General features: G+C 34.2%; 1 long non-coding RNA gene across 3 annotated transcripts; it reads left to right on the top strand.

Annotated features, from left to right (window-relative positions):
- Positions 1 to 5,866: 5,866 nt before the first annotated feature.
- Positions 5,867 to 11,349, top strand: LOC114269288 (uncharacterized). Of its 3 annotated transcripts, none has more exons than XR_003631554.2 (4): positions 5,867 to 6,019; positions 7,643 to 7,825; positions 10,314 to 10,979; positions 11,065 to 11,349. It is a non-coding gene; the product is annotated as an uncharacterized LOC114269288 (long non-coding RNA). The 3 variants fall into 3 exon arrangements; XR_014348804.1 differs by having other exon boundaries at positions 5,902 to 6,019; positions 7,664 to 7,825; XR_003631552.2 differs by lacking the exon at positions 7,643 to 7,825 and having other exon boundaries at positions 5,886 to 6,019.
- The last annotated feature ends 13,129 nt before the right edge of the window (positions 11,350 to 24,478 follow it).

Here is a 24,478-nt window from a genome sequence, read left to right as displayed (position 1 = left end):
TTCTCCACTTTATTCTCCATCATCTTTTCACATTTCATAATTTCTCATAACCTCCAAATGAGTAGGAGGATGCCACATGTCCTGTAATTATATAAATAATAAATAATAATAAAAATTACAAATTTATGGTGCCAACATTACCCCCCGCGGCCCTTAAAAATGATGTTTACTTGAATTTTTGAAGGGCCGAACCAAACACATGACTAATCTAAGCAATAAAGTGCTTTGAATGATATAATAGCACCAATAAAATGCTTCAAATGAGCATGAAATTATAACTAGATATTGCGAATTATATATATACGCATTGAAGGGATATTATTGCAGAAAAGCTTTGAAGGATAACCACATATTTTCAAGGCAAAGCCAATGATTCACCTTAGCAAACTGTTACACATGCTAAATAACCAACTTCGAAGGTAGTATAGAGGACCAAAATCATCATTCCAAGGTCGAAAGTACCGACAAATGACGAATTACATCCTTGAAAATACTCGGCAAAGTTTCGAAGGTTCACAATCATCACTATTTTTTCTTCGAAGTTGTTGTTGATGCAAAATGGAGTGCTTCAAAGCTTACAAAATTATGGCAAAAGGGCTTTCGAAACAACTTTTGGCCAACATTGTGGTTATTCAAATTTTGTATGTTTTGATTCACACATAATTAATGAAAATATTAATTATATGCTTTAAACCAATTATTAATTCTCCGAAGACACCAAAACCTTGTTCTTCGAACCAACTTTTATAGAATACTAGTTACATTTTCATGTAACAAATGGCTATAAAAATGGTTATCAGTAAAGCCACCAATTATCATGCCAAAAATAGGCATTATTCGATAATTAATTAATTGTCATTTTACATATATTTGAAGAGAGGTACATATTTCGAAAATTTTCTCGTTTCATGTTACATTTCGAAAGTGTTTATTGATGACAAAACCACCCTTCAAAAGTCACATGTGTTACTAAAGGATCAAAGTCATCATTCGAAAGTGCTCACAACATCTCTTCGAACCGAATCCAAAGAGTTGGATTACTATGAAATTAGTTTGGCATTTTAACTAGCCATTAATGGCTATAAAATGATATTTTAATGAATAATATGCTTTAAAGTGTCTTGAGACATGCTTTGAAGGTAACCACAAAACCAAATGGGGGTGGTTTTATGGATAAACTAATAACAATATTTTTGGCTCAATATATTGCAATAACAAAATATTATTTGTTAGCCATTCCATCAAAGTCAACGTTTGATGTGATCTACAAATCCAAAACGGATTTCGAACAACAAAAGTCATGGTATAGTGTGACCATGAAAATTCATACTTTTTGACAATTTGAAAAATATCAAACATTTTGAATTCATGAATAATGGCTTGTTCATTATTCTTGACCATGTTTGTTTTAAAAACATGACTTTTGCCGAATTGATTTTCATAATTATTTGACAAAGTGGGTTGTTTTTCCATGTTAGCCATTAATGGCTTATGAAAATCACCCATAGATATGCTATTTTTATGACTTGACTCTCTAAAAATTGGTTTTGAGACCCCCCGAGCCATGCATGGAACATCATTCTTAGCCAAATTTGGCTCAAGAACATGCTCTTTCGTTATGTTAATTTTATAATTTGGCTCTTTAAAAACAGACTCTCGAACCCCCCAAGCCATTGACGAAATCAACTCTTTGCATTTGTTATTTTTAACCATGGAAAAAATCTAAAAAATTTCACCAAATCTGACCATTAAAGCCTCAGTTAAAGACTTTGTAGTGAGAGTTGATAACTCATCGTTCCATTGGCGAATTTCCATATCAAGTTGATGAATTTCTCCAATTAAATTGTCTTTTTTCTTCCACCAAATAATATTGTAAGGGATGAAAGTTTATTTCATCAAAAAAATGGATCTCTTTTTGAAGATCCAAAATTTCTTGTTTACGCCAATAAATTTCATTTAGGCTATTTGAAATAGACAAATCCAATTAATTTTTCATTTCTTACACTTGAGGTCCCACTGGGCGTGCCAAAAATCATTGGCTTATTTTTCCTACAAAGGAAAATATCATAAATGCGAGTGTACCAGCAATGATTGAAAAATCCTTACAGATTAAATTCAAGCCAATTATCAAGCGATTGTGTTGATGGTTCTTTTGCCTCAATGAAGAGGACTTCAAAATTACCAAGTGTAAAGAAAAGAAAAATTCAAAGAAGAATGAGGGAAACGGAGAAAGACGATTGAGTGAACAATCAAAACAATAATTACTTACCTCTACTCCTATGCTTCAAAAAGGAGGTGCATAAAATATTTCGAAAAGGAAATGCTGAAAATAAATGTTTCGAAATATAAATCTATATTAAACTACTCCTAAGATAAGGAAAATGACAAGAAATATTAAAATCAATTGTCTTTGATTATGAATTATGGATCCTTTACAATGCAGCCATGAATGGCTATTTATAGGCAAATATTTGTAGGAAAAAACTTCCAGTAATAACTACTCAATAACCACTTAAAACTATCCACTCTTCCATTTTTATTCCCACAATGCCACATATCCCTCAATGTCTTCATAACTTTCTTTAACCTCCAATTCGTGCTCCATGTTCTCCACTTTATTCTCCATCATCTTTTCACATTTCATAACTTCTCATAACCTCCAAATGAGTAGGAGGATGCCACATGTCCTGCAATTATATAAATAATAAATAATAATAAAAATTGCAGATTTATGGTGCCAGCACTAATGCAACACTCCAAGAATGTAACACTTCAATGTAACACACTAAAAAGCTCATTGATGTACTTTTCCGAAATGTAATAACGTAACACTCAAAAAAAATCTTTGGTGTACTTGTCCCAAACGTAACGCTCCAATGTAACACATCAAAAAATAAAAAATAAAAAAAATAATCTGGGTGTACCTTTCCCAAATGTAACCCTCCAATCAGTGTAATCTCAAACATAACGCTTCAACGTAGCATACTCCAATATAACACACAAAAACACTAAAAAAAACTTCTTAGTATATTTTTTCCAAACGTAACATTCACAGTTTGAAATTATATAAGTAAAACTTACTAAGGAGCATTTGTACTCATTTTGGAATGATTTGAAAAATCTCACATCCTTTATTTTTTAATGTTATAGTAGAGTGTTACATTTAAGAAAAATACATTAAATTTTTTTTATATTTTTTTATTTTTTGTGTTACATTGGAGCGTTACGTTTGGGAAAAGTACACTAAGATATATATATATTTTTTTTATGTTACATTGGAGTGTTACATTTGGAAAAAGTATGTCAATGAGTTTTTTTTTGTGCGTGTTATATTAAAATGCTACACTAAGAAATTTTTTTGGAGTGTTGTATTGAAGTGTTACGTTTGAAAAAAGTACACTCAGGAGTTTTTTTGTGTGTTACCTTAGAATGTTACACTAAGGAGTTTTTGTATGTTACATTAAAGAGTTTTTTTAGAATATTATATTAGAGTGTTACATTTAGGAAAAGTACATTAAGGAGTTTTTTTTTTTTTTTTGTGTTACATTAGAGTATTACACTAAGGAGGTTTTTTGGAGTGTTGTATTAGAGTGTTACGTTTGGAAAAAAATACACTAAGGAGTTTTTTCTGTGTGTTATATTAGAGTGTTACATTAAGGAGGGTTTTTGGAGTGTTATATTAGACTGTTACGTTTAGGAAAAATACGCTAGATAGTTTTTTTGTGTGTTACATTAGAGTATTACGCTAAGGAGTTCTTTTGGAGTGCTACTGAGAAAATTATAGTAATGAATTTTTTTATGTGTTATATTAAGGTATTGCACTAAGATTTTTTTTTAAGTGTTGCATTGGAGTGTTACTGATGCAGTGCTGATCGAAACAATAGTAACAATCTTAAGATCCGTTGATTCACACAAGAATACCGAAAATAAGACTCCTCTTTAGACCCGTTGATTCCCCAGAATACCGAGTTTAAAGGCTCAACCAAAGTTGATTCACACAGAATTAACCAAAGTTGGAACAAAGAGCAATAAAACTCATGGAAAAATAACGACCAAAAATAGAAGAAAATATAAGGCAATTTCCTAAACTGCTACTCTGTTCCGAATCTATACTACTATGGTGGACATAAGTAATAAAATAATAAAATAAAAATACTTATTTTCTAAAATTCAATCTGCATCATTCTTCCTCGCTTGAGAAAGCTCGTCCTCGAGTTTCTATTGTTCGAAATAACTTGGCCCGTCTGCACTTATTCGCATCAACCTTGTATTTGAGGTTAAGTTTTTCAAATCTAAACTTCAAAGAAGAGTCTTCGAAAATTAAAGGAACAAATTTCTTTAACAAATTTAACACATCTTCATCAAAACCCAAATTTGAACGGTTCAAACTCAAAGTTGTCAACTCTTCATGAAATTTCTCTTCAAACGGATCATAGAAAATATTCCCCATATTGGAAATCAATTTTGAATGCTCATTGAACTCATGAAAACCAAGTATATGATCTTCCACAAAAATAAAATTAACACCAACCCTTCCATGACTCTGATTTATGCGTCCAACAGACAACATATGATTCAACATATTATTAGTTCCATCAATGAATGGTTCATCATCAAAAATCGGTGGTTTACTCCAACCCACAATCGGATCTGGAATAAATTTTGATGTAAAAGGCCATTTAATCAGATCATCCTGTTTAGTGATTTGGTTCACATGATCTTTATAATTTTTCAATGCATGATCTCTCCTCCGTCTTTCACTATGAAAACTCAGCAGGTTAGAATCATCATCTATTACCTCCTCCTCCACAGGAACCTCTCGAGCATCACTGCGATTCCTCGACATGAAGCAAGAACGCAGCAAGCTCTGATACCAACTGATGCAGTGTTGATCGAAACAATAGTAACAATCTTAAGATCCGTTGATTCACACAAGAATACCGGAAATAAGACTTCTCTTTAGACCCGTTGATTCCCAAGAATACCGAGTTTAAAGGCTCAATCAAAGTTGATTCACACAGAATTAACCAAAGTTGGAACAAAGAGCAATAAAACTCAAAATATATTAATCATCAAAAACTCTCCGAAGAGCCCTAAGGCTTACATCCAATATTTATAAGCAAATTATAGACCTAACTAAGAAACAATCAGATTTGGAAAGGAAAAACAACGACCAAAAATAGAAGAAAATATAAGGCAATTTCCTAAACTGCTACTCTGTTCCGAATCTATACTACTATGGTGAACATAAGCAATAAAATAAAAATATTTATTTTCTAAAATTCAATTTGCATCAGTTACGTTTGAATATTATATTGAAGTATTATACTTTTTAGTGGGTTAATACGCTTTGTGGATATGAAGCCCACTATTTTTTATCTATTAAAATTTATGTAATCATTTTAGGTTAACACCAAGTACGTAATATCAACAATCCTTGCAATCACTCCACGAAATCTCTAAAAAAAATAAAAATGTTAAACCATACATTACCCATATACACTCAAATTTCAAAAAAAAAAACATCAAAATCAAATCTTAAACAAAGGCAAACAAGTAAATTTTAATATTATTAAATCAAATCAATAATATATATTACAAATAAAAATAACTAATTGATTTAAAAATATGTATATATAAAACTAAATGAATTAACATTTTTTTAAATGAGATTTTTGAGTAATTTTTTCAAAAAGAAATGGGATGAGAAAAGCTGGAACTCTCGACCTCAAGAAAACTAAGCTGGAAGACCTGCCCGATAGCCAACAGCGCACCACCCTACACGTGTTCATGAAACATCGATAAAATATTTAAATCAATATAATCCAAGAGATAAAAACTGGGACACGTGGTAATTAGAGATAGCAAGTTGGCAATGAAATCTACACTCTCAGAGGTAGCTATTGATCGCGAACGTTGTGGGGTCTCAGAACAAGTGAAACACACCCCAACACATTCGCCATTTCTAGGGTTTGCTTCTCTCTCTCTCTTCTGTAAAAAAAACAAAAAAAATCTGAAGGTACTGTCTCTTTTTTTTCCCTCTTTGTTCATCATTGTGTTTAGTTTAACATTCTGTTTGCAATTCTCAAAACCATAAATTTATCCTTTTTTTTTTTTTTGGTTAGGATTTAACAGGTGTTATTTCATGATTGATTTCAGTACTTGGGTTGTGTTTATTATGGGATTGTAATTTGTAACTAGTGTTGATGATTGATACCCAAAATGGGTTTAGTTTCCACTTTCCATTTAATGTGATCTTGCATTTGATCAGTGCTTTCTAAATTTTACAGTTTTTATTCTTGGATGGTTTGATGATTGAGGGGTGATTTGATAGAATGAAGAAAGTGGTTTAGTAGTTTAGGACAGTTTGATGATATTCCACAGTTATTGATGTGGTGGTAGTTAATCTGGAAAATAAAGTGTGACAGCATTCAAACTAAATGGGGTTGTACACTTATAAAGTAGAATACATAGAATGGATGTATTGTCCTTTGAACCCATGTTACTCATTCCGTGATCTCACTTCAGGGGAGTGATTTGGGTTCAATAGTGATACTGGTGTGGATTGATGATATGGTTATTATGGTTGAATTTTTGAACTATTATTTGGATATAAGCCGTACAGGAGTAGAATCGGTTTGAGGCTTCTGAAATTTTGTCTCTTTGGCATTAATTTGACGGCTGTTTTGTGTTATTCGTTATATTAAAATCCTTCAAATGTTACTTTTCCCAAGAAAATGCCCTCAACATTCTCAATGATTCTTTGATTTGTCAATGAAATTCTCTATTAGAAACGTATGTGTCCATAAAAAATAATATATATATTTATATAATAAAATAAAAAAAAAGAAGGAAAGGGAAAAAAATGCTATTCTATTTTTAACCATTTGATTGCTTTTTAGAACTCAACAACGGCACAAGATCCACCAAGCTATGGTTGGCTACATGAATGTTGTTTTAGTCATGATGCTTTACTTGAGGCCATATTCTGTTGTGTGTTAAATGATAAGATGTTATGTTTCTTCACCATTCAATCAACATGTTTGCGTCTTCCTCTTGTTCGAATTTTACTATCCACCTGAAATTTATGAATCACTTGCTTCTATTTATGATATATCCAAGACAATTGGAATGATGGTTTTTATGCATTTCACAGCATATTGTTTTGCACTTTTTCTTCATTTCTATATATAGCATTAGCGGATTCCATGTTTTTTGTCTGTGTCCTGCAAACCTTAAAACTAGGTTTTATACCTTGAGGTGGAAATCTATGCTTTACAATACTTGATGCCTTTTGTTTTATTTATTGATGGTTAGAATATGCTACATATTTGGTTATTTCTAAAACAATTATTGCATGAGTTTCTTATTGTTAAGGGTTCATGTTCACTGTCTGTATATCATAGAACTTTTATTAGCTCCTGATTATTTGCTTGTTTATGAAAATATGTTTAAATGGTATGGCATGTCTTGTCTATGGATTCTATTAATCGATGATAAATGATTTGTGTTGATGACTTTAGCTAGCTATACTGTCTAACAATTAGTAAATCCCTATCAATCAATAGTAATAATCATATTATTATCATTTATCAATGATATGTATTGATTCATGTAGTTATATACCTTCTCCGTTTAATAGGTTTCTCTTTAATGAATATAGTCTAAGCTTACATGCTCTCAAGAGGATTTATGTGGTTTATACAAGGCATATAATGCGGACCTTACTGGCAACTGTACTATTGTGCATAGAATGACTGTTTTCTTAAGGGAGAATGAAGGTGGTTGCCAAGGATGGGTGTTACTCTTTTGCAGTTTAAACTAGGTAAGCTCATCAGTTCTGCTTAGTCCAATGCCCTCCAAGAGTTATTGTTCCTCGGCACTGAAGCCCTTGTGGCCTTGAGTTCATTGGTTTTTGGGGTATTGGCTTGGAGAAGTTCTGGAATCTATAAGAAGTCTCCCTGCCTGATATCCATTGAGACACCACATACTCTGTCACTCGTGTTCTAGGGTTCTGCTTGTACCCATGTTATGTTGTTAACCCCCCAACTAGGGCCCTCTTCCATTTCACCTCTTTGTAACACATCCCGCGTCACAACAGAAAGCACCCTAAATCCATGGACGCTTCTTAGGCTCAGTGTCTGTGGACATGGACATGAAAGCCTTTTAGACGTGTCCCAATACGTGTTGGATATACATACAAACTTGTCATACAATTTTTTTTAATACTTCTAGAACTTGAAACGATTTGGAAACTCGATCAACACGTGTTTGTTGTTTAAACACAATAAAACACATTGCGAGTTTGAAGAAAATTACTTGGGATCCAACGATTAAAATCAAAACAATTTGAATTTATACCTATGAATTCCTCCTCCTTTAGGTTTTTATCTTTTAGTAACTACAAAACCTAAAAAATTCAATTTGTTTGTTAATTGAGTGTGGGAAAAAAAAAAAAAAAAAAAACCTTACTATTTTGATATAATAAAAAAATTAATGTATCTATAACGTAAAAATTAAAGAAATAATCTGCACAAATGTATATGTTTCTTTGCTGTTGTGACCTTGCCATGTCGTCTCTTGAATTTTGAAAATTGTCATGTTGGTGCGTTCGTATTGTGTATATCGATGCTCCCTTGGTATTTATGCTTCTTAGGAAAGCACAAGGTTTTAAAAAGCGGCCGCAACCGTTACGTAATGCTGTTACGTATTAGTTGTGGTGGTTACCGCCCACCCGTTACGGCCACTTTTGCAGTGTGATTGAAATTCACAGGTATGTCGGCTGTAGCGGCTGCCGTAACAGCCGTAACGGTATATTACGCACCATTACGTAACGGTTCTGAACTATTTCTTTCAAAAAACACACACACACACACACACAAAAAAAAAAAAAAAAAAAAACTGAAAATGGAAGAAGAGGGATAGAGAGAAGAAGGAAGATAAAGAGAGAAGATGGAGGAGTAAGAGATAGAGAGAGAGAGGAGGGAAGATGAAGAACATGTTATTGATTTGTCGAAGCTGTAAGACCTATACTATTCTATTCAGCTGCTATCACTCAATCATTTTGTTTGTGTGTGTCTATCTATATATTGTTTGAAAATAATAATAATAATAAGTGTGGTCATTATCTATTTGGCTTGGTTAAAATATGTACATATATATATATATATATTTAGGCTCTTATTTATTCTCTTATTTTTGTCATTATTTATCTTATATATAATAGTTAGTGATTGATTTTTTGTATAATATAAAGTCATTAATTATTAAAATAAAATGTAAAAACCTCAGTTTATAGTGATTTAAAAATATGAAATATATTGGATCATACTTAAAAATTTACAAAAATTGATCAATATTTATTTTAAACCCAATAAATATAATCATGGAAAAAAAATGTGTATCAGTAAGTTTTTTTTAAATTGTGTGAAAAATAAAAAAATTCACGATTCTGATTACCGCAACCATTACACTACGGCCTTTACACCCCGTAACCGCAACTGTGCCACTGCCACCGTTACGACGACTGCAATCGCTTTTCAGAATCTTGAGAAAGCATCTTCGTTCATTTTTAAACCTACTATTGTACCCTGGGATTTCCAGAAAGTGAAGAATATTTAGGTTGTGTTTGATAGAGTTTTGTAAATATGATTTGAAAGTATGAGTTGTATTTTGAGTTTGTGAGTTTTAGAATTATAATTTGAGTGTGGAAAATTTGTTTGGTAAAGAGTTTTGAAAAAAGTTCTGAATTGAGTGGGGGATTTTTGATGTAACATATGATATTTGATACAAAAACTTACAACTCATAACTAAACATACAACTCAAAATTTTATTAAAACACATCAAAAAAAATTAAAAATTCGGAAAATATTTTTTTCGAATATATAAAAATTAACATATGTCAAAAAAAATAAAAATAAATAAAAATTGCACTGTTCCGGTCAACCGGTGGCCGGTTAGGCCAAATTTGAAAAAAAAAATTCGAAAACCGCGCCTGAGACAGAGTGTTTTGTGCAGAGTTTTGGAAACGTGATTCCAGCACTCGCTCCAAACATCATACTTGAATGAAGGTGTACAATCAGGGTTTGAAAAGACAACCAAACACAGCCTTAGTGTCTATAAAGCACTTTTATTTTTCTTCTTTCTTAATTAATTTTGTCTGTGCTCTGAAAACTGCTTGATTGGCTTTGCTATATATGGACACTCGCAAAAAAAACATTTGTGATACAACAAGAAGGACCTTGTCCATGAAAACAGAATTCAGTTGGAATTGTTCATTACAGCCCTTCTTTGTTGAAACTTATTCATGCAGGTGCCGCAACCCATATTTGAAATGGAAAATGGGCAGAATTTGAATGCTTTTGGGAAAAGAAAATAGTTTTCTGATGGAGCCTCTTGATCAAAGAGAACATGTGCAAAGCAATAACGATATTATGTCGCGTCGCTTAAAGAACCGAGAGCGACAACGTAGATACAGGGCTCGAAAGCGCCTTGAAGCTGATATGAAGAATGCAAATACCACAAACAACTCAACTCCACTGCAAGTAGAGGTGCAAGTAAGTGGGATTCCCGACAATTATGTGATGAGAATTCATTGTCAACGAGATTGGAAAAAAGACTCAAGAATGGCCGCCCATGCAGCGAAGAAACAAAAAGTTATATCAAACTGTGCTGCTATTGCTGGTTTGACCTCAGCCAATGAAAGTCAATCAACCTTGTTTCCCACAGGTGCTGAAGCAATGCCACCAATAGAAAGTGAATTTCATTCAACATTGAATTCTCATGAGCAGAATAATATTGAAAGAAGTGTTACACCTGCCCGAAGACATTGGAAAGCAGATGCAAGAAAAAGAAAAACCGAATTTTAGAGATCAATGTTTAGAGATATTAATCAAGTGCCGGCAGCTAGCAGCGACTGACTAATTCTCAGTAGGAAGATGTCTAAAATAGCAATGGCTGCATAGCTTATGATGTTGTGGTAAGTCTTGTGTGTGTTGGGCTTCTAGTAACGGTTATTTTTTGCAAAAGTATTTTTTAACATCTTTTAACTTATGTGATTGCAGATGTGTTTGTCACAAGGAGCAAAGCACCAGAGGATAATAGCAGCACCCGTGGTTAGAGAAGTCAGGTCAGTGGTGAGGAACAATTTAAAGATAATATGTTAATGTAATGCCTTGATGCGAGGATAGGATTATTGTCCTTGTATGCATGTCTAAAAGGGCTTAATGATTGCTCCTAAACCTTTTTCAGAAGCAATGCATTTTTGTCATGTTTCCCAAACTGATTGTACTGGGCATGCTTGTATGTTTATAGATTTGTTGAAAATTAAATTTTGATCATTGGACTAATGTGTCATGTTCAAGTCTATGTTGGCTTCATGTTGTAATTTCAAATGCTGCTTGAAAAGTAGAGAATAATCATGAGCCAAGTAACCATAGGATATATTGAATTAAAATATTTATGTTCATTCTTCATACTGGACTAAAAATAAAAATTGGTAATATTTAACTCAATTCACACAAGCTTCATCCTAAATATTTGGATTGACTATAAAAATTCTTAACATTGACATTAGTACCTTGTCTCAAAACCTCTACCTGCCTCTTTCTCTTATGTTCCCTATATCTCATCCTTTCTTCAATCAGTACTACTAAAATACTTCATAATCATGGATGGACCCAAGAACAGGGGGAGGGGAGGAGCAAGGGTGACCTCCCTCCAAAGTTTTGAAAATCTTCTTTATTACAGTGGTGTTAGTTAAGAATATTTTCAAATAATTATATTGGTCCATCACGTAAAATGTATTTATTTATTTATTTATCTTAAATTCAATACTTTTTTATCTTACATATACATTTGGCCCTTGAAGTTATCGCAGCGTTCTTTACGAAGAATGTTGGTAGCTTAATGTCTGTGATTGTTGTTGGTTGATCTTGAAATTATGTATAAGGGTAAAAATCATAATGCCTTATATTTAAAATTAACAAATTTTCACATCTCACCATTATCTAAATACATATCTTCAACCCATGTATCTGTGATATTCTTGGCTCAATATAAGAAGTGAAAAAAAAAAACATATAAACAAAGAATACAAGGAGAAAAAACAAAAAAAGAAGAGGGGGGGTGACAATGAGAGGAAAACTATAGCAAAGTCTCAGTGCCCTTCCACTTCTTGCATCTCCCTTCTTTGTCCCAGATCCTCAAAACTCCAATCCCTTCTCATCCCAGAGCTCCTCACCAATCTCGGTTTATTCTCAAACCCCATAGGTCCGTCATTATGAACCCGACGATGCCCGCTCTTGGCCCTCTTTCCCATAATGCCTGATTCATTTCTCCCCTTCTCATACGGCATAGGCACTAGGTGTCCCGACCAGTTTCTGTCAACCTTAGGCCAACGGATCACAAAGTGGTGCTTGTCAACACCACATCTCTCGCTAAGTTCGTGCTCGGAGTCTACCCTCGGCAGGCTCTGGCACGCTAGGCAGTTGAGAGTCATGGTGATGCTAAGAGAGAAGAGAGCTCAAAGAGAGAGACAGGGAGACAGATGGAGGGAGAGAGAGAGAGAGAGAGAGAGGGAGGGAGGGAGACGGGGGTTGCTATTTTGCCATTGTTAAAAGGGTTGAAGTTTTAATATGCATGTCAAACTTGGTGGTGTGGGGATAAGAGAAATGAGATCAGGTTGTGGATAAATATTTAGGGTAATTGTAGGTGGTGGGATGGGATTAGGTTGGTCGTTGGTTCTCCCTCCAAATTGTTGTAGACAATTTAACTGTCTTTTCTAATAAGAACCATTCTTTGTATTCCATGGAAAATGGGATCCACAAAAAGAGCTAGTCCACTTCTAATTTGGGTATGCACCATTTTGTCATTCTTAGAAGTATGGATAAAGTTATCTAGTAAGGAGCATGGGTTATGAGAATGCAAAGAATTGTCCCATTTTAGGTAGGTCAATGGCTATTGAAAATTTTCAAAACTACATCCACTTTTAGCCTCAACTCATGAGAGACCGAGTTGAAGTTATAAATGAGCCGAGTCCATGAATTGTTAGTTCAAAAATTTAACGAACTTTAAAATTTTGTTGAAGTTTGATGTGTTTGTCTTTTGAGTTGGTTGCAAACAAGTTCTAATCAAGCCAAATATAAGCCGAACTTGAATAGTTTAGTTTTATACAGTTTTATGACTTTTGAGTTAATTTTAACCTATTCATGAGTTTCAAAATGTATTTAAGTTTAACTTGTGTATTAAACTAGTTGGTTTTGAGCATGCTTTTAGCTAGTTGAGCTTGTGACTTAGTTTATTTTACAACCCGAGATATAGTTTTGAATACAATTATTGTAATTGTAAATTTAGTTGTATACAATATTTGAGCTTAATTTTTGTTCAGTTCGTTAAAAGCTTATTTGAGATTTATCTGTTATATAAGTAAAGCTAAATTTGAATATACTCGTTAGACAAAGGGTGATTTTAGTCAAAAAGTCACTAAAAAAATAAAAAAGCTAACAACTTATACCAAAAAGTCAAAATTCTTTTGTCTCTATTTTTTTGACATCATTTCGTAAAAAATTAAAAAGTCATCCCAAACAAACTAATTTTTTTTACATTATATTTTAGCCAAAAAATTAAAAAGTTACTAAAAAACTTGTTCCCAAACAAGGCTATAAACACTAAAATTTTTTATAAAAAATCAAGTTATTCAAATTTGACTTGAGTAAAATTTGTTTGAGTTTGGTTTAAAAGATAAATAAATCAAATTTAAGCATGTTTTTGTGTACTCTATAGATTTGTGAACCAAATTCAAACGACTAATAACTAAATTCAACTCTTTTATAGCCCTTATTAGCAATCTCCTTTTAAAACTGTTACATTCATGTCTGTTTGGAGGAAAGCATAGGCAGGCCCATGTTGTGATAAAATCATGCCATGTTGGATTAATATTGTATGGAGCTTCTTTTTTTTTATTTTTTTTCTTTTTCTTTTATTATTTTAAATTCTCATTTACAAGGCAAATGGCAAGATATCATATTCCTTCACTATTTCCTTAATTATTACAAAATAATGGCAGAAAAAAAAAAATTAGAAAATAAAACTGATAACTTGCAACATTTGTGGTATGTATCTAGCACAGATAATCTCTTCAGTGATCTATTTTATGAAATCTCTTCAGTGATCTATTCTGTGAAAAATCTTCAAAACATTTATAACAAAATTATTATTTTTAGAATATCTTTTTTTTTTTGTAGAAAACGTTTTCTACATTTAGTTATCTGTAAAATTATTGTAACAGTGATTGATTGTATTTGTGGTGGTAGCAGTAACAGGGCGGTGGTAGTAATATTGTGACGAGATTGGTATGTATAAGACTTTAATTTGTAAAATCTTTTTTACATTTTAAAAATAAAAAATCATTTTTATTTAAAAAAAATTATTTTTAAGTTAATATTTTCATTAATTTTTCCAGCCAAATAAATGGAAGCAATGTGCAACTCAACTGCTACTAGAGAACATAATACTAATCCCACCGACTAGGAATATGATATAAACCTTGTAATGGAAGGGTTGCTATTGGAGATTCCAAGTAACCAATTTGTAATTGGAAGAAGAATTTATTCTCAATTCTATGTTTGACTTTTATAATCTTAAACTTGACCAGCATGAAAAAGTAGCTCTTTCAACAGTTTTCACATTTTATCACTTTTTATGTTACACGAAAAATAAAAAATTTACGAAACTAACACAGAAAACGGATTAGAAATGTAGGTTTATTTTATGTCGTGTTTGGTTAGGAAATTTAAAAAAAAAAATAGAAATGAAAAGAAAAAGAGGAAGAATTAATAGGATTTCAAATCCCAATTATATTTGGTTGAGTTGGGAATTGAAGGAGGAAAAAAAATCATTTCTCAAGAACTCTCGCATTGTCCATCATCACACATGGAATTGTAGTTGTGATTTGCAATAACAAAAAATAAGGCTACACATGATCAAAGTGTTGTTTGTTTTTCAGGAAAAAAAAAAAAGTTTTAATTTTTAGAAATAAAAAATAAAAAATTAATTTGATAAAAATAAAAATTAATTTTTTTTTAAATTTTTAAAAATTATTTATAGGCTCCCAAAAAATAAAATTGTATTAAAATGATAAGTATTTTTTATTTCCTTCACCTAATTAATATTTTAGATAAAAAAGTTGAAAACAAGTTTTTGAAAACCAAATCATATAGTCTATCGATTTTATGATTTTAAGAATCAAATTGAACAACTAACACCTATACAACTAGACCAAAACCAAAACAAAAAAATAGTTTTGTTTCTATTATGATGATCAAAATAATAAATAATGGGTAAACTACCAATAGGTTCTAATAGTTGGACTTAATTTCCATCAAATCTTCTTGAAAATAAGTCTTGGTAAAATTGTCGTTAAAAATAATTTTTTTGTGACAATTTTTTATATGCCGCTAAAAATTGATAATTAGTGACTTTTTTTTGTTATGATTTTTATAAATTGTCGCTAAAATTTACAATTAGTGACTTTTTTTTATTACAAATTTTTCTCATAGGTCCTATTAGACAATAAGTCCACTTATTAGGACCTACATGTAAGCACCCCTAGAATAATCTCACAAGCGTTACCAAAAAAATAAAATAAAAAAATCAACACTAAAATAGAACTTGATAAACAGTACATAGCATTCACATCCACATCATCATAAAGAAGTGCAACAGAAGCCATTAAGCAATAGAGACCATTTAGAATCTCAAGGACACATACATGCCATGAATCTACCATTCAAGTGCAGCAAGCAACGAAGAGAGTCTACATACAAAAAATCCAAGCCTAATGATATTTTCATAGGTTCACCAAATCCTTGAAATATTCAAATAAAAAAGTACAAAAGAAAGAAAAATAGTACTATGCATAAAGATTGAAGATCCGAATTTAATAGACAACCAAAGACCTCGGTGTTCAATAGGGCATTCTAGGTATGCTCGAGCATCACTCACTTCTTTAGCAAGAACTTGATATACCTTCATTCGAGAAGCATCACTCATGCCACTAACTTTCTCAATCTTCTCAAACAATTGTCCATTTGTGTAATTCTGAAGGTTACCACGATCAAGTGCTGCTGCAACTGCATCTAGACCATCCTTAATTGACCTTATTTCCTCACTCAGAGTATCACCTGATTTATTCTTTCTCTTCTTTGAGTTAGAGGAACAAGATACTTCAGCAGTTTGGTCATCTTGAGTTCCAATCCCATCAAAATTCTCTGAAAGTGACTCTATATAATCAATATTTTCATTGTCCAAAAGAATTTGTTGCCCAACCCAACGGAGTCGCTTTTTCTTTTGGACCTATAGCAAGACTCCTAGTTGCTCAATCCTTTTCAATGAGTCAACATAACTTTTGAAAATCTTGAATCGGAGCATATCGAAACTGAGAAGCTTTAGGCTTTGCCTATAGAGAATAACATATATAATATTTTATTAAATAATGATGAACAAATATTTTTATTTTCTAGTATAGAACTATATCAATCTTGCAATTAGATATACCTTGAGGTAAGTTGCCCATACTCCTGCTATAGCTTCAATCAGTTGTGTTGAATGATTATATCCAAATCCACTATCAGTTGTTAACATATCTTTAGCCATTGCAAGATTCCTTTTTAAAGTCTTCAACCGATTCCTTACATGACTGGAATCACAATGTACACTAAATTTGGTACTCACCACATTGCTTGCAGCTTTATAAGCAAATGATGTAAAACTACCACCAATTTTTTGCCTTTTGAGCATTTGGTCCAACAGTGAGTCAATAAGAACAACATCCATTTGATTATTCCATTTCAAATGTTTTTTGACAAGTTATACCGAGTATTCTTGGTTACCTTCCACCTACACTCAAAAATGCCATCAAACATATCAGAAGAAGAGCATAGTTATTGTAGACACCCCATTTTTGACTGACTTTAAGACTCAGACGTCATCAATTGAGCGCTCGGTGATGGTGCATGTTGTGCTCGTTCTGAGGTTACGGAGTCTCGGCTGAGAGCCTTGCCTCCGGACTTCGGGACTCTTTTGTGCTTTGTCTCGGTTTGCGAATCAAGTTCTGTTTTCTCTTCCCGAAGGGAGGGAGAGGTCTCGTAGACCATCTCTCAGTGGCCATAGGTTACTTTTCATGGTCGTAGACCACTGTTCTCGTTTGGAGACCAGTTTCTAATTTTCGGAGCCGTCGGCCGTGCGCCTCAGTTCGGGACCGCTTAACTTTCTCTGTTTGCTCCGGTTTTTGGCACACACCTTGTTTCCTCTCTCTAGAGGAACACTGTGGCCCGGGAGACCACCTTTGTGATCGCACGCCACTTTCGATGCTTAACAGCCTGTTTTCGGGGCACCCGGCTGCGCGTTTTGACCCCCGAACCCTCGTTTTGCATTTGTCTTGGTTCATTTTTGGCATGGACCTTGTTTTCATTGTTTGGAAGGTGGTACAAGGGTGTGAGACCACCTTTTCTCCTTGGAGATCACTTTTCTACCGTCGACCGATTTTCTTGACAAGTAACTGGTCTCCCTCATTTTTGGGCCACAATTGCTGGTCTCCCACAACACCACTAGCTTGTATTCAATTGGGAGACCACCAAATGAGCTGGCTGACCAAATTTTTTGGGCCTGAACCTTTTGAACTGGTTGGCCGACCAGGGGAAGTGGTCGGCCGACCACCTGAACTGGTCGGCCTGCCTCCCTCAGTCTTGTCTCTGTGGGTGTGTGCCAGTTGTGCTAACTAGAATGCACAAACTGCATCCTCCATACACGTGTATGGAGGATCTTGAGCCTTGGTTTGTAGCTTCTTTGAGAAACTTTGGCCTTGTATCTCTATAAGAGAGGCCCTCCTCTTCCTTGGCTGAGGTTCAGATTTTGTTTGAAGGTATACCATACATCTCTCCCTATATCTCTACACTTTGGCTCAAAAGTTGCTTGGTTCTTGGCCTATTGCACACCACCTCCTAGCCTAACACCTCCACCATTGCTTTAAGGTCCTTGGAGGCCATTTTCAGAGGTTGAAGGTCTGATTTTTTGGCCCCAAAGTTGCTGTCTTGCTGAGCTTCAAGGGTAACACACATTTTTCCTCTTTTAAGCATTATTTTGCTCCATCTTTTAGCCATACTTGCAAGCATATTTGAGCTTTGGTGCAAACTGAAAAAAGTCTTATTTTGAGGCCCTTAACATGTTTGTTTAAGATCATTTTTCTGTTGGGGGTCATCTACCCCCTTGCATGCTTCTTTTTACCTTGTTTTGAGCCATGCCTTAGAGCATTTGTGTTGGCCTTTGTTTGGCCTTTTAGCCATTGAAATCCAGTAGATTTTCAGTGGCTAGAATGCTGTTTTGAGTGACAAAATCAGAGAGGGGTGACCCTCTCTCTCCTTGTTTTGTTTTCTAGCATTTTGGCCTTACAAAGGAGCCCTTATTTGCATGCTTCCAAGCCATGTTTCAGGCCATTTTTGATGAGTTTTAGGACCTGCATAGGCTCTGTCCAGAGCTTGTTTTTTCATATTGGATGTCCATCTTGCATGTGTAGAATAACGCTTTTCATAGCATATCAAAGGAGCATCTCATTCTTGCATGCATTAACCATGTTTCAGTGGATTTTTGGGCTTTATTTGGCATTTCATACCTCTCACTTTTTCTGGTTTAGTGGCCTTTTGATTGCCTCACATGCTTGTAGTGCAAATTCTCTTTACTAGCTTACATTGCATGCTATTTTGACCTTTGATTCTAGCACTTTTTGGCCATGCCTTAAACTGATTTTGTGCATGTTTTGGACTACCTTAGCTCTGTTTTTGGGCCTCATGGGCGAATGATGTTTTCTATGCATGGTTGTAGTTCAATATCATTGCCTAGCTTTGAGTTTTGAAGCCTATTGCATGCGTATTTTGAGATGTTTCCATGTTTTGGCATCATTGTGAATCATATTTCAGAGCTTATATATATGCCATATTCCCATATTTTCTACTCTTTAAATGTGTTTGAGAGTTATGCATGAATACCTCATTTTTGGACCATTGCATGAGTTTTATTTTCATGCTTTGCGAGCCATCATTTTAGTCCATATTTGCTACTATTTTGGCCTGCATAGGGATTGTTTAAGGCTGGTTTGGCCATTTGAGTATTGCTTTGCATGCCTATAGTGTAATCCACTTCACTAGTTTCGGTATTCGGGCCATCTAGCATGCATTGTGTGAGGTGTTTGCATGATTTGGGACCATCTTGCATGTCATTTCAGAGCTAGAAAATATGTGATTGTATGCCATATTTCATGCTTACCATGCTTTGGTGGAGTTGCACTTTGTGCCTTAGGTTTGGTCCCTTGCATTTGTGCATGTTTGCATGTGTGTTGTTGCTTCATTTTCATCATGTATGGCCACTGATTTGAGTGTGGCTGAGGCTTATTCATTTTAGTTTAAGTCCATCTTGCATTATGTATGCCATATCCATGTTGTCGCATGCTTGATCGTCGTATTGTGTATGCCTTGTTCATGTCTTCATGCATATCCATCTTCGTATGTGCATTACGTATGCCATATAGTTCATGTGCATTGAGTATGCCATTCTTAGTTCATAGCATTGTGTATGCTAGTTGCACGTTTGCATATCATCCTTCGCATGCTAGCATGATTAGGTTGCATTGCATTTAGGGTTGCATGCTAGTCGTACTGTGTATCCCATGTATATTGCATTGTGTTTGGAATAGGGTTTAGTCCAAACACGGGAAACGAGGGACGTTTCGTACTCCAAGTGATGAAACGTGCCTCGATTCTTGATCGCCGACACTCCGAATTACCCATGATGGAGTTTAGGCCTTGTTGTGTTTATATGTGCATTTATTTTACATCGAGTCGTGCAATCCGACTCCTTGGCCATCATGCATCGAGATGCGTGATTGGTGGCACGAGGATCGAGGACTATACTCCCTGGAGCTTATGCAATGATGGGGAGAGTGGTCATGCACACATATGTTGAAAATACTTTGTCATGTCCCTTTCTCGCTCTTTGTTAAAGCAAACTGGAAACCAGCAGCAAAAACTGGTCAGCAGCCTTCTGGAGCTTTGTACAGTGTTCTAGGACCAGTTGCAAATAGAGGCAAATCGGGGCATCGCAATGGATTTCCCGACAAGGCGACTTGAGCATGCATGCATCCCTATCATTCGGAACAGAGCTGAGGCAGTCCATTTTGTTTAATTTGCATGCTAGTTTCCTTTCTTACTTAGTTAATTCGTTAATTAATTAATGTTGTGTAATAATTAGTTTAATTAGCTTAGATTAGCTAGTTTATTCTGTACTATTCATTCGGACCCTCCGAGGAGGGCAATGTTGTAATAAGTGTGCGTGTGTGTGTGATGCATGCCTTCCAACCCCACGTCTTTCTCCCCTTTATTTACCAGCTTATGATGGTTAGTTTAGGGCACGTTTCAATTAGCATACTTATGCTCGCATGTTTGCATCCATTTATTTGTCTTGCATGCACTGGGCTCGACGCATCATACTAACTGCATTGTATTTCAATTCTGAGTTGAATACGTGTATCAGTTGCTGCATTTCGTATGCTATTTTAGGATAGCCAAGCCTATCATAGTTGCATTTTTGCATGTGTTGCATTAGGCATTTCAACATAGTTAGGATTCATGCATGATTTCTAATTAGCTTATTTCTTTGGCTTGGAGTACTCCGTAAGTATTTATGCTTTAGCATCCTTGCATGCGTGGAGTAACTGCCATGATAGCATGCTTATAATGAGGCTATTTGCTTATGTGATATAACTGCCTGAATGCCTGTGGGTGAAGGTTGGGTTATTTGAATTGGAACAATTCACAAATTGAGAGTTTTAAGCCCACTTAAGAGTGGCAAAATCATGTTTTCTTAAGCCCACTTGAGGGTGGCAAATCCACGTCTTAGCCTACTTGCGAGTAGTACCATCAAACCATCTTTCAAATAAACAAACATGAAATATTTTGTTCCAACTTAAACGATCCAGTCTATACTTGTATGTTGTGTGCATCACATAGTAATTCTAGACTAATAACCGGAATAAGAGCACATAATGTTTTCAAAACTCGATATCATGGTTAGTAGAGGCCGATCTTTGATCGGGCGAGCGGGGGTGCTCACGAAGTGACCTTCTCCAATCGTACCCAAGTTCCCGAGCCGAGGCAACTTTGTGATGACGGACACGTGGCCTTAGGCACGAGTCAGGGTTTCCTAAATTCTCCAAAAATAAAATATTTAGGTGGCGACTCTGTATCTGGCAAAGCAGTCCATGTTTGACATTTCTTTTTAAAAATCAGTTTTTCAAAACGATTTGCCAGATTTGGACTCTTTGATGATTCATCGGTCTTGCATTGCACTTCGCGAGATTAGATACATGACCGTGACATTGAGTCCAAACTGTAATAAGCCCCAATGGACAAAACGGGATTCCTTCCTGGGACGTTCGGGGACTTCTACAGCTAGTAGCAAATTATCACCCAAACAAACTGTAGCGACCATGATTTTTTCGTAAGTCTTTATTTATTTGTTATTACTTGATTTTATTTTTGGTTTTATTAATTGTGTGGTTACATGAGAATTTAATGTGATATTTAATTAGTTTAATGTGGTATTTAATTATACATAATTAATCTGAATATTTATATTTATATTTATATATATATTAAAATAGAAATTATTGATATAAATTTTATATAAGATATTTATATTTATATATGTTATATTTGTGATTTATTTGTATAATATAATATAAGTAGTCAACTAGGTTTAGAAGCTAATAGGAAACAAACAAAGGAAAAAAAAAAAAAAAGAGAAACAGAGCAAACCATGAGAGAGACAGAGAGAGAGACAGGAGAGATCAATTCCGAGAGAGAGAAAGAGAACGGCGGAAAAAGGAGGAGAAGGTGGAGAGAAAAAAAAAAAAAAGATTATGTTTTTATTTTGGTGGCTCTATTAATTCTTCAAGTTATTCTTTGATCTTCAAAAAAATATTGTGAGTACAAAACCTACTTTCCTTGATTTATATTTAATTCGTTGTTTTTATTTATTTATTTATTTTTATTTATTTGATGTTGAATTGATTTCATATTTGTATGTCGATGATTGATCGATTTTAATTATTTTGATTAGTTGTGTATATAAGGTTTAGAGTTTTTAAATGATTGATTGATTTTAATTATTTTGTTTAGTTGTGTATGTAAGGTTTAGGGTTTTTAGTTGATTGATTGATTTTAATTATTTTGATTAGTTGTGTATGTCAGGTTTAGAATTTTTATATGGATTTATTTTATGGTTGTAATCACACTCATGGTTATATGAAATTAAAATTAATTACGAGCCCATAGATAAATTTTTTATACTCCACTATGACTCTATGGATTGTTGTTTTATTTGAGTGATGGTGAGACAAAGTGTATAAAAAAAAGTGAGGATTATGAGATTTATTTGAATGCCTTAGGCTTGACATTGTTATATTGTTCTCATTAGTGAGATATTTTGTATATGTATATTGTTGTCTCGTTCTCATGAGTAGACGAGGGTTTTGATTTACACGCGTACGTATATGCTAACCATCCGGGGAGTATGGGTTAAACTCGGGACGATATCACCGTACAAGTTTGGCTTCGGAGCGGTGTTAGGTATACGAGAGGCACATGGGATATATGTGTAGGCCAGAAGTGGAGGCCGAAGTGGTGGAGTTAAGGTACAAAGAATTTAATTAGGAGTTTATTGTTATAGTGTGAATTGTATTGATTTGTACAGGTTGAAAAATAGTAAACGATCTCAATAAATTATGAAATTTGAACAGAGGCATGTATACGTGATTTTAGACAACTTTTGTGTTTTAACTTTTTATTAAAAAGATCGATTAGAACTTATAATCTGATGATCTTGGTTATTGTAGTTTTGATTTATTTTAGCAATGCAGATTTTAGAGGCTGTTTTAACCCTTGAAACGAGCTCATTTTTATTGGTTTCACGCAAACTGAAGTAAAACATTATTCTAAACACTTTTTCGTGTTTTGAACTTTTTCGAAAAAATTCATCTTACAACAGTTTCTTTTCGTTTTCGGTTCCAAATTTTTCGATCAAATTTCGGTTAGAATTTTCTATTAATTTTTCTCTCAACCTGTTCAATTTCTACTAAATTTGTCCGCTTTGTCTTTTAGGAAATTTGATTTTGTACAACTTTTGTTCTTTGATTTTGGTCATTTCGAATTATTTAAGCATGAAATGGTGCATTTTTATACTTTTTCAGCAAGTTACTTATCATTAAATTATACCAACTTTATTTTTTTGCAGGATGGTGGGTCTTACTAACTTTTTTTATGTAGGGCTGACCCACCATATTTTTATTTTTATTTTGTTTATTTTATAATCAATTTATATTTCGTTGTATACGGGCAAAAAATTAAATGCCACCGTATCTCGGGAAACGACCTATTTGTCTTGGTACGGTTGGAACTACTTGTCTTATCCCGTAACAAGAATTAAATGTATTTTTGTTTGTCTAGTGGACACGTGAGAGTTGAATCTTATACTCATACCAGTATACCTGTATACTGACCCATTTGTCTCTTGGCAACTCGGGTGCATTCTGTTTGAGCTTGTAGACACCCCATTTTTGACCAACCTCAAGACTTGGACGCCATTGTTTGTGCACTCGATGATTGTGCATGTTTGTGTTCGTTTTGAGCGCCCGAAGTCCTCAACAGAACGCTTTGTTTTTTAGCCTCTAAACCTTATCTGTTTTGTGCATGTTTTTGGACTTGGAGCTTGTTGCCTCTAGCCTGGAAGAGAGGGTGACCTGTCAACCAGCCCTGGGATCTATCGGCCATGGATTGTGCCTGTTGGCTACCAGGGGTGGCCGATGGCCACTTGTGGTAGCCGATGGCCATTGGTTTCCTTTTCTAGATATTTGTTTGCCAATTGTTGCTCACTGAGCTGCATCTTTATACACATGTATGGTAAGATATATTCAAGCTCAAGACTTGATTTTCTATATATAGGGGGTGTCCTTCTCCATTTTTGAGGGTTAGACATTTTAGACCAAAAATCTCTGTCTCTCTCTAGAATTCTCTTTCCCTCTTGTTATTTTGTGCCTTTAAGTCTAGTTTTTCTACACTTTTGCACATCAACCCTTAATCAAACTTGGCCACCTTGGAGTTGAGGTCTCTTGGAGTCTTGTTTGTGCTCTAGAAGAAGGTTTAATCTCGGATTTTTGCTTAATTTGTGCTTGAGCTTCAAGAGGTAGTTTACTTGGTTAGTATACTTGCTTTGAATGCTTGTTTTGCCATCCTTTTATATTATTTTTGGGCTGATTTCCAACTATAAAAAACTCCATTTTTGAGGCTTAAAATGATGGTTTGAGGCTATTTTGTGTTAAGGGATAATCCATCCTTCTTGTTGCTTAATTGTTTAGACTTTTGCACCATTTTT

The sequence above is a fragment of the Camellia sinensis genome, chromosome 13, assembly GCF_055761805.1.
Source record: "Camellia sinensis isolate YWXY chromosome 13, ASM5576180v1, whole genome shotgun sequence".
NCBI lineage: Eukaryota > Viridiplantae > Streptophyta > Magnoliopsida > Ericales > Theaceae > Camellia > Camellia sinensis.
Note: the sequence above shows the minus strand (reverse complement) of the source record. Positions and strands in the feature narration are given on the sequence as shown.